We start from the raw sequence: 12499 nt of genomic DNA, 5'->3' as shown, positions 1-12499 counted from the left end.
TTAAAGGAGAGACAGAGAGACAGACAGAGAGAGAGATAGGTGTAGAAGGAGAGAGAAAAACACTTAAAGGAGAGACAGAGAGAGAGACAGGTGTAGAAGGGGAGAGAAAAACACTTAAAGGAGAGAGACAGACAGAGAGAGAGACAGGTGTAGAAGGAGAGAGAAAAACACTTAAAGGAGAGACAGAGAGACAGACAGAGAGAGAGACAGGTGTAGAAGGAGAGAGAAAAACACTTAAAGGAGAGACAGAGAGACAGACAGAGAGAGAGACAGGTGTAGAAGGAGAGAGAAAAACACTTAAAGGAGAGACAGAGAGACACAGAGAGAGAGACAGGTGTAGAAGGAGAGAGAAAAACACTTAAAGGAGAGACAGAGAGAGAGACAGGTGTAGAAGGAGAGAGAAAAACACTTAAAGGAGAGACAGAGAGACAGACAGAGAGAGAGACAGGTGTAGAAGGAGTGAGAGAGACAGACAGTGACAGGGCATGGAGTTAATATATATAGAGTGTGCTGGTCACATGATTGTGTTATTTCATGGGGAGTCTACACCATCACCAAAACAGACACATCACAGCTGCACCTGTGACACGACCGCTAGCTGAGAATCACAACCACCGACACTCAACACATTACAAGCGTCTACACTCCCCAAGAGAGTCGTGTTCCTCAAAGCGTTCCTGAACAGTGTGTGCAGTGTGTCAGGGAGCGTTATCCTGCTGAACGAGGACACTGATATTAGGGAACACCGTCACCATGAAGGCGTGTACTCGGTCTGTAACAATGTTTAGGTAGGTGGTTCGTGTCAAAGTAACATCCACATGCACCCCAGGACTCAAGGTTTCCAGCAGAACATTTCACAGAACATCTCACTGCCTCCGCCAGCTCGCCTTCTTCCCATAGTGCATCCTGGTACCATCTCTTCCCCAGGTAAGTGACGCACACACACACACCCGGCCTCCACATGATGTAGACGGAAACCTGATTCATCAGACCAGGACACCTTCTTCCATCGCTCCATGGTCCATTTCTGATGCCCATCGTAGGAGTTTTCGGTGGTGTACAGGGGGTCAGCATGGGCACTCTGACCGCTCTGCAGCTACGCAGCTCCACACGCAGCAAGCTGGGACTCTCTGTGTGTTCTGACTCCTTTCTATCAGATCCAGCGTGAACTTTTTCAGCAGTTTGTGCTGCAGTAGATCTTCTGTGGGATCGGACCAGACGGACTAGCCTTCTCTTCTCACGCACATCAGTGAGTCTTGGGAGCCCATGACCCTGTCGTCGGGTCACCTATTGACAGGTGCCATCGTAATGAAATAATATTATTCACGTCACCTGTCAGTGATTTTAAGGTTATGGCTGATTGATGTGTATTCACATAGAACCAAAAAATATGTGTATCCAATTGTTTGTGCAGTTGGTACACAAGCAGCTATCCGTTCTACACACACAGCTACAGCCTACTGTTTCCTGTTTCCTGTTTACTGGAAGCCATTTTAATAACTCCATGATGGCACAGATAACAGACAACTGTGTAAGTGCACTCTCTCTATATTATACAGAGGTGCTTGAAAGTTTGTGAACCCTTTTGAATTTCCTATATATATATCTACATAAATATAACCTAAAACATCAGATATTCATAGAAGAAAGAACAGGGATTTAAAGAACAGGGATTTAAAGAACAGGGATGTATCAAAGTCTGATCTTCACAACACATGTTTGTGGATGTTTATCACGGCACGAACAAAGATTTCTGAGGACCTCAGAAAAAGAGTTGTTGAAGCTCATCAGGCTGGAAAAGGTCACAAAACCGTCTCTAAAGAGTTTGGACTCCACCGATCCACAAAGTCAGACAGATTGTGTAGAAATGGAGGGAATTCAATACCATCGTTCCCTGCACAGGAGTGGAGACCAACAATCACTCCAAGAGTAAGACGTGTAATAGTCCATGAGATCACAGAGGAACCCAGGGGAACTTCTAACCATCTAAAGTCCTCTCTCACATTGGCTAATGTTAATGTTCATGAGTCCACCATCAGGAGAACACTGAACAACAATAGTGTGCATGGCAGGGTGGCAAGTTCAGAGATCACATGGACAAGCCAGAAGACTAATGGAGATGTTTTGTGGATGGAGGAGACCAAAAAAGAATCATTGGTGTAAATGAGAAGCGTGATGTTTGGAGAAATGAAAACACTGCATTCCAGCATAAGAACCGTATCCCATCTGTGAAACATGGTGTGGTAGTGTCAGGGTTTGGACCTGTTTTGCTGCATCTGGACCAGGACGACTCGCCATCACTGATGGAACAATGAATCTGAATGATAGCAGCGAACTCTAAAGGAAAATATCAGGACATCTGTCCATGAACTGAATCTGAAGAGAAAGCGGGTCATGCAGCGAGACAACGATCCTAAACACACGAGTCGTTCTACCAGAGAACGCTTAAAGAAGAATAAAGGTGATGTTTTGGAACGTCCGAGTCAAAGTCCTGACCTTAACCCAGTAGAAATGTTGTGGAAGAAGCTGCAGCGAGCAGTTCATGTGAGGAAACACACCAACATCCCAGAGCTGAAGCTGTTCTGTACTGAGGAACGGGATGAAACTCCTCCGAGCCGATGTGCAGGACTGATCAACACTTACCCCAAACGCTTATCTGCAGTGATTACTGCACAAGGAGTCACACCACATACTGAATACACAGATATGTTTTCCTCAATAAACAAACGACCAAGTGTAAGATATTTATCTCGACTGTTTAATCGGGTTCTTTATCTACTTTTAGGACTCGTGTGAAAATCTGATGATGATTTAATTCACATGCAGAACGTTATGAAGTTATGCAGAAATATAGAAAATTCACAAACTTTCAAGCACTGCTGTAACTCTATGGTCTCTATGCGCACACACACACACACACACACACACACACACACACACACACACACACACAGAGTAACAGCATATTTTTAAACACATCTATTTCGCTGTTCCTATGTTTTTTTTTTTATTTTGTTCTTTCTCATTTTCTTTCTTTCTCGCTCTTTGTTTCTTATTTTCATTTTCTTTGTCACTTTCTTTCTTTCTTTCGTTTGTTCTACACTTTCAGCTCTTTGCACATTCCATGTTATTGTAGAAAAAAAATCTACATATAATTACAGTACATTCAGTTATAATGACTCTCAGAAGTGTTAAACATCCTTACACACACACACACACACACACACACACACACACATGCATACACACGGACCTATTCACAAGGAGAGGACACACTTATGAACGCGTGTTGCATACACACAAACTAATTATAACGGATATGCTGTACATTACACTCACTACAACTGTCATTTTAACCCCCCCCCCCCACACACACACACACACACTCTTACACACACACTCATTCACACGTGCTCACACACACACACACACACGCTCACACACACTCACACTCAGACATACACACGCTCACACACACACTAACACACACACACTCAGACACACAGACATGCTCACACACACTCACACACACACACACACTCACACACTCACACACACACACATGCTCACACACACACACACACACACAACCACAACCACACACTGCTCACACACACACAGAGAGCCTGTTTCTTCTCGCCCTCTGTGGTCTCTCAGTGTGGGCGTTTGGGTTTACAGATCCAGTCAGCGAGTTTGTGTGTGTGTGTGTGTGTATGTGTGTGTGTGTGTGTGTGTGTGTGTGTGTGTGATCCTCAACAATGTGCTTCTGATTAAGTTGCTTAATTACAGCTGTAAAAACAATGTTGCTCTAAGCCTCAGAATTGCAAAGTGTGTCAGAGACGATTATCCAGAGCTGGACGGCGGCCATTGTACAGCGTCTCCTTCCTCTGTTCCCTTCCAAGTGCACTTCCTGCAAGTATTCTAGAATCAGACCCTTTCGCACTCCTCTCCAGCCTTTTCCCACTTCCCCCAGACCCTTTCCCACTTTCCCCAGACCCTTTCCCACTTCCCCCAGACCCTTTCCCACTTTCCCCAGACCCTTTCCCACTTTCCCCAGACCCATTCCCACTTTCCCCAGACCCATTCCCACTTCCCCAAGACCCATTCCCACTTCCCAGAGACCCTTTCCCACTTTCCCCAGACCCTTTCCCACTTCCCCCAGACCCATTCCCACTTCTCCCAGACCCATTCCCACTTCCCAGAGACCCATTCCCACTTCCCCCATACCCTTTCCCACTTCCCCAAGACCCATTCCCACTTCCCAGACACAAGTGGTTCTTAACCTTTTTGCGAGTGCAAAACACTGTTAAGAATGACATTGTTTTGTGGCCCCCACCCACCACCCCCATCCAATATCTCTGGTTCTTTACAGCATGGGTCTGCTACCCAGGAAAAGAAGGTTCTAGAGTGAGGTTCTCAGGACAGAACCAGTCTCAGGTGGCCTTACTGTTGAGTGAGAAAGCTAAGAGCAAGGGCAAGGGATTTTGCTCCTGATGACACTAAAGTGTGTGTGTGTGTGTGTGTGTGTGATTGTAAAAAAAATGATAAATCTGTGGCGTCTGATTGGTCCTGATGGATCAGACTGGGTGGTCTTCACTTTGCCCAGCTCCTTCTCTATTTCTGAAAAAGAAAACAGGCACACACTTACTCACTCACACACACACACTCGTCGAGGGACAGGCATGCATCTCACACACACACACACACACACACACACACACACACACACACACGCGCACACACACACAGCTCATCAGGCTCAGAGACAAAATGTCAGCCATGAATAAGAGCACAGAGAGACTTATTGACCTGTTTCCAAGTCCCGCTTAAATGGCCTCTGATAGTTACACACACACACACACACACACACACACACACACACACACACATTGAGCCAAATGTCACAATTTTTCCCTGAAGTGAGCACGCTTAGACCCACGTGGGATGAAAAAGGATTCTGGTAGAAAATGCATGATGCATCAGACTCAGGGAGGGGGTGTGGCCTGAAGTGAATGGGCGTGGCTTGGACATTATTGTGTCATATCAGATTTTAAAAGTTTTAATCATTTCCTTAATAACATTCAGATATTTTGTGAAACTGTTTATGCACCGTCCTTTTTTCTGTCATTCCTCTGTCTTTCTTCCCTTCTTTCCTTTCTTTCATCCCCATAACTTAATAATAATATTAACACTGAATTTTCCTTTCTTTCTTTCTTTCTTTTCGCTGCTTGCTCATCCTTTCTTTATATTTTCTTTCTTTCTATTTTCTTTGTTTCTCTCTCTTTCCTTCTTTCTTTCTTTTTGCTGCTTGTTCATCCTTTCTTTATATTTTCTTTCTTTCTGTCTTTCTTTCTTTTTGTCTTTCTTTTTTACTGGGTCCGTGTGTGTTGCGTTCATTTGTTTTTTGGTTTCTAAGTTGAAAAACAAAATACTGATGACGCGTTCATGATTATTTTGTTTTGATATTGACAATTAAATTATTCATTAACTCCAATAAAAAATATTTCTAATCTGCCTCATTTATATTTTCTTGCCGTATAATTTTTTGACTTGGAGATATTTCATTTGCGCTGTAGTCTGATCAGCGAGTCCGAAGTGTCTGTAGTGTGTGAATGTGTGTGTGAGTGTGCCCTGTGATGGATTGGCACCCCATCTAGGGTGTACCCCGCCCTGTACCCCATGTCCCCTGGAATAGACTCCAGGTTCCCCACGACCCTGTAGGATAAGTGGAATAGAAGATGGATGGATGGATGGGTGGATGGATGGGTGTGTTGATGGACGGATGGATAATGGATGGTCGGGTGGACGGACGGATGGGTGGATGGACGGATGGGTGGATGGATGGATGGATGGGTGGGTGGATGGATGGATGGATGGGTGGATGGATGGATGGATGGATGGGTGTGTTGATGGACAGATGGATAATGGATGGTCGGGTGGACGGACGGATGGGTGGATGGATGAGTGGGTGGATGGATGGTCGGGTGGACGGACGGATGGGTGGATGGACGGGTGGATGGGTGGGTGGATGGATGGGTGGGTGGACGGATGGGTGGGTGGATGGACGGATGGACGGGTGGATGGGTGGGTGGACGGATGGGTGGGTGGATGGACGGATGGACGGGTGGATGGACGGGTGGGTGGACGGATGGATGGGCGGATGGACGGGCGGATGGACGGGCGGGTGGACGGGCGGGTGGACGGACGGGTGGACGGGTGGGTGGAAGGACGGGTGGGTGGACGGGTGGATGGGTGGATGGACGGGTGGATGGATGGATGGGTGGACGGGTGGATGGGTGGGTGGATGGGTGGATGGACGGATGGATAATGGATGGGTGGATGGACAAATGGATGGACGGATGGATGGGTGGACGGATGGGTGGATGGGTGGATGGACGGGTGGACGGATGGGTGGATGGATGAAAGTAAAAGCTTGTCTTTTGTGTAAGTCGTGTGTTAGTGGTGTATTTAAGTTTAAGCTTTAAGTCGTTTTAAAGGGAAACAGTATGGGATGAGTCTCAGTATCGGCTCATACTCAAGGATTCGGGATCAGAAAATAAATAGCGTTATCGCTCCATCTCTACTAAGAAGGAAATGGAGAGAAAGTGAAGGTGTGTCTGTCGTTCATCCTTTCTGCGCTTGTTTTTCCTTCTCTTTTTTATGTGGATGAGAAAATATGCTTCGCCCTCAGAGCCCAGTAACTCATCCCTGCAGTCAAAGAGGACAGCTCCGTCCTCATGACACAACGTCCACATCCCTCTCACATCCTTTCATCCCTTTATTCACTCCTTTCTTTTTTCTCTTCTCCCTGTCACCTCCTTTCATCCCTGCGCTCTTAAAGTACAGGAAAAAATCTCCTAACGCACCGAAGGACACCGGAAACAAGCGAGACTCCCGCAGGGGGAAAAACATCTCTGTACAGAGTGACAGAAAAGAGAGAGAGGAGTGGAGGAGCGATGGAGGAGGACGGGGGGATGATCAGGGGGGTCATAAAAATAGAGAAAGAGTGACAGAGAGAGAAAGAGAGAGAGAGATGGTAAAGAAAATGAAACACACTTGTCGAGAGAGAGATCAAGGAACCTAAAAAGTGAGACCGAGAAACACACACACACACACACACACGCACGCACACACACTCACACACGCACACGCGCACACACACACACACACTCACACACGCACACATGCACACACCTCTGGAATTTGAGAGCTTTTTCCCAAACAGGAAGTGAGGAGCGTGAATAGTGTCACCTCCCTCTTCCTCCCAGTCTCGATTCCTCACTAACACATCAACACTCATCTTTCTCGAATCCCTTCTTTCTTTCTTTCTGTTTTAATTTGAAATGTTTTTATTTATCAATCATTTTCTTTCTTCACTGCCTTTTTTTGTTTTTTTTCTTTCTTTTCCTGCCTTTTATTTTTTTTCCTTTGCTCAGTTTTTTTGTCTCTTTCTGTTTTTCTTAGGGTAAGACCCTGTATTCATTATAATAATCTGGCTGTTTATCTTTCCATCATTCAGGTTCCTCTCCTTCTGTTCTTTCTTTCTCTCTTTCTTTTACTTTCTTTTCTTGTCTGTCGTCTGTGTTCTCCACGTTGTCCATGTTCTCTGTGTTATTTGTGTTCGAGTTCTCCATGTTCTCAGTGTTCTCCACATTCTCCATGTCCTCAGTGTTCTCCACATTCTCCATGTCCTCAGTGTTCTCCACGTTCTCCATGTTCTCAGTGTTCTCCACGTTCTCCATGTTCTCAGTGTTCTCCACATTCTCCATGTTCTCAGTGTTCTCCACGTTCTCCATGTTCTCAGTGTTCACGTTCTCCATGTTCTCAGTGTTCTCCACGTTCTCCACATTCTCAGTGTTCATGTTCTCCATGTTCTCAGTGTTCTCCACGTTCTCCACGTTCTCAGTGTTCATGTTCTCCATGTTCTCAGTGTTCTCCACGTTCTCCACGTTCTCAGTGTTCATGTTCTCCATGTTCTCAGTGTTCATGTTCTCCATGTTCTCAGTGTTCTCCACGTTCTCCATGTTCTCAGTGTTCTCCACGTTCTCAGTGTTCATGTTCTCCATGTTCTCAGTGTTCTCCACGTTCTCCATGTTCTCAGTGTTCTCCACGTTCTCAGTGTTCATGTTCTCCATGTTCTCAGTGTTCTCCACGTTCTCCATGTTCTCAGTGTTCTCCACGTTCTCCATGTTCTCAGTGTTCATGTTCTCCATGTTCTCAGTGTTATGTGTTCTCCACGTTCTCCATGTTCTCAATGGTCTCAGTGTTGTCTGTGCTCATGTTATCTGTGTTTGTATTCTCCATGTTCTCTGTGTTCTCCATGTTATCTCTGTGTGTGTGTGTGTGTGTGTGTGTTCTCCATGCTCTGACTCGGTTGTCTGAACAGCTCTGAGCCGTAATTGAATCAGATTCTGACCTCACGCCGTGTACTAAAGCACTGTGCTCATTTACATATCAAATAGCTCATTTGCATGACAGTGGGTGGAGACTCTTTATTACCTGACTCTTTACTCTGCTCTCTTCACACATCAGCGCTCTGATTGGCCACACTCGGCTTTTAACTATTATCATCAAATCAGTCCAGAAATGCAGTAGAGATGTCAGAATTATTTACAGAACTGCTCTAATGCTGGAAAAGTTTTCCACGAGAAAAACACAAACATTTCCTCACTCACACGTCTTCAGCAAACGCTTTATCCTGATCAGCAGGAGGCATGCTTCTGGGAGGGGGGAGGAAACCGGAGAACCCGGAGGAAACCCACCCGTACACCAGGAGAAACTGTGTGTGAAACTTTGGTCTCTGGTGTCTGAGACTTTGTTGATGTCTTCTCTCTCAGCTTACAGAAATGTTTACATGAGATTTTAATTTAAACTAAAGTTTAGTGGATTTTATACTGCAGATCATCAAAACAGACAAACACATAGTGAGGAGGTCCTCCCTGATCAATTCCTCCTGATGATGTCCAACCTGACCATCTTCTCGCTGATGATGTCCTTTCTGATGTTTTCCTTCTGGACGATGTCCTTCTTGACATTGTCCTTCTGGATGATGTCTTTCCTGATATTGTCCTTCTGGATAATGTCTTTCCTGACATTGTCCTTCTGGATGATGTCCTTCCTGAGATTGTTCTTACTGATGATGTCTTTCCTGACATTGTCCTTCTGAATGATGTCTTTCCTGACATTGTCCTTACTGATGATGTCTTTCCTGACATTGTCCTTCTGGATAATGTCCTTCCTGACATTGTCCTTACTGATGATGTCTTTCCTGACATTGTCCTTCTGGATGATGTCCTTCCTGAGATTGTTCTTACTGATGATGTCTTTCCTGACATTGTCCTTCTGAATGATGTCTTTCCTGACATTGTCCTTACTGATGATGTCTTTCCTGACATTGTCCTTCTGGATAATGTCCTTCCTGACATTGTCCTTACTGATGATGTCTTTCCTGACATTGTCCTTCTGGATGATGTCTTTCCTGATGTTGTCCTTCTGGATAATGTCCTTCCTGACATTGTCCTTACTGATGATGTCTTTCCTGACATTGTCCTTCTGAATGATGTCTTTCCTGACATTGTCCTTACTGATGATGTCTTTCCTGACATTGTCCTTCTGGATAATGTCCTTCCTGACATTGTCCTTACTGATGATGTCTTTCCTGACATTGTCCTTCTGGATGATGTCTTTCCTGATGTTGTCCTTCTGGATAATGTCCTTCCTGACATTGTCCTTACTGATGATGTCTTTCCTGAAATTGTTCTTACTGATGATGTCCTCCCTGATATTGTCCTTCTGGACGATGTCCTTCCTGACGTTGTCCTTCTGGACGATGTCCTTCCTGACATTGTACCTTCCTTGATGCCCTTCCTTAAATAACAAGTCTCATGAAGATGAGAAAAAAGAAGAATTTGTGAAACTCATTATTATTATTATTATTATTATTATTATTATTATTATTATTATTATTATTAAAGTGTGCTGCTGGTATTCACTGCATTGTGTTTTAGATGGAATTACGGGAGTCATAAAGGCTAAAAACATAAATACCTCCAGGTATTTCTGAGACATGGTCTGTGTGTGTGTGTGTGTGTGTGTGTGTGTGTGTGTGTGTGTGTGAGAGAGAGAGAGAGAATCAGATGTAAAAATGCTAATAGAATCAGGAGATGACAAAACGGCTTACTCCTGCTCATCCTGTAGTGAAGAGGAGTCTGCATATTTATCAGCTAACACACTGTCACAGAGATCAGTGCGTACACACACACACACAAACACACACACATGCACACAGTGTCTATGAAGGTAACAGGACTGACAGAGCATGAACTCAGTGAACAAGTTCACCTTGTTTATCTATACGTACTACACAGTGTGTGTGTGTGTGTGTGTGTGTGTGTGTGTGTGTGTGTTTGTGTCTGTGTGTGGACTGTACAGGACTTTTGCCTTGCACCAACAACAACAACAATAACACACACACACACACACACACACACACTCAAAATATGAGCAGCTGAGCATGATCTCAGAGTCCAGTAAATGAAACTCTTTATAATCAGGTTAAATCAGTATTTGAAGATCAACACTTCTATTCGTATTATATTTATATTTCTGAATTCTGAATAGTTAAAGGTTTGAATCGTGTCTAAAAATAGAAACATGAGTGTGTAAACTCACTCTGACTTGAATTTTTTTTTAATCAGTATTTAAATTTATATTTAGTTTCTCAGACCAGGAACATATAGCAAAAGTGACATACAGCTATAAACCATGAACTATATACAGACAGATGCCATGAAAACTGCCCACATAACCTTATATATATATATATATATATATATATATACACACACACACACACACACACACACAAAGGAGAGGGAAATGTAGGACGTGGACATTTCAGTTTACTCTGACTTGAGTTTGTTAACATTATCTCAGAATGAGGGAGGAGAAGAGAAGCGTGACCCGATGTAAGGCTTCATCAGTGACTGTATTACATTCAGTAATATCACCACGCTGGAGTCTGGACTTTGATTGGTCAGAATGAGTCGATTCATTTCCTGTTAGCGTTTCTATAATAAAAGCTCAGTCACAGGGACGTGAACAGCAGACGCGCCACTGATTAACAGATTAAAACATGTGTAATCGTTCCTACGGTGGAAGGAGTCTCCAGTGTCAGCGCTGTGTAACAGTCAGAGGTGACGCTGGAACTTTAACTTTTCCCACATCTTCATCACAGAGGAGTTTACACTTCTGTGCGGTTTCTCTGTGACAAAACACGACAAGCTGCGTGTTTTTTGTCTTATTAACTTGGAGAGAGAGAATAAAGAGAGAGAATAGAGAGAGAGAGAAATAAAGAGAGAGAATAAAGAGAGAGAATAGAGAGAGAGAAATAAAGAGAGAGAACAGAGAGAGAGAATAAAGAGAGAGAATAGAAAGAGAGAGAAATAAAGAGAGAGAACAGAGAGAGAATAGAGACAGGGAATAAAGAGAGGGAATGAAGAGAGAGAATAAAGAGAGGGAATAGAGAGTGAGAGAAATAAAGAGAGAGAATAGAGAGAGAGAAATAAAGAGAGAGAACAGAGAGAGAGAATAAAGAGAGAGAATAGAAAGAGAGAGAAATAAAGAGAGAGAACAGAGAGAGAATAGAGACAGGGAATAAAGAGAGGGAATGAAGAGAGAGAATAAAGAGAGAGAATAGAGAGCGAGAGAAATAAAGAGAGAGAATAGAGAGAGAATAGAGAGAGGGAATAAAGAGAGGGAATGAAGAGAGAGAATAAAGAGAGAGAATAGAGAGCGAGAGAAATAAAGAGAGAGAATAAGGAGAGAATAGAGAGAGGGAATAAAGAGAGAGAGAGAATATGGAGAGAAATAAAAACAGAATAAAGAGAGAGAATAGAGAGAGGGAATGAAGAGATAGAAATAAAGAGAGAGAATAAAGCGAGAGAATAGAGAGAGAATAAAGAGAGAATAAAGAGGGAATAAAGAGAGAGAATAAAGAGAGAGAATAGAGAGCAAGAATAAAGAGAGAGAACAGAGAGAGAGAATAAAGAGAAAGAGAATATATAGAGAGAGGGAATATAGAGAGAGAATAAAGAGAGAATAAAGAGAGAGAATAGAGAGAGGGAATAGAGAGAGAGAATAAAGAGAGGGAATAGAGAGAGGGAATAAAGAGAGAGAATAAAGAGAGGGAATAGAGAGAGAGAATAAAGAGAGGGAATAGAGAGAGGGAATAGAGGGAGAGAATAAAGAGGGAATAAAGAGAGAGAATAGAGAGAGGGAATAGAGAGAGAGAATAAAGAGAGGGAATAGAGAGAGAGAATAAAGAGAGGGAATAGAGAGAGAGAATAAAGAGAGGGAATAGAGAGAGAGAATAAAGAGAGAGAATAGAGAGAGAGAATAAAGAGAGGGAATAGAGAGAGAGAATAAAGAGAGGGAATAGAGAGAGAGAATAAAGAGAGAGAATAGAGAGAGAGAATAAAGAGAGGGAATAGAGAGAGAG

The sequence above is a fragment of the Ictalurus furcatus genome, chromosome 3 (assembly GCF_023375685.1).
Source record: "Ictalurus furcatus strain D&B chromosome 3, Billie_1.0, whole genome shotgun sequence".
In the NCBI taxonomy this organism is placed as follows: domain Eukaryota; kingdom Metazoa; phylum Chordata; class Actinopteri; order Siluriformes; family Ictaluridae; genus Ictalurus; species Ictalurus furcatus.
This window is presented reverse-complemented; position numbering follows the sequence as displayed.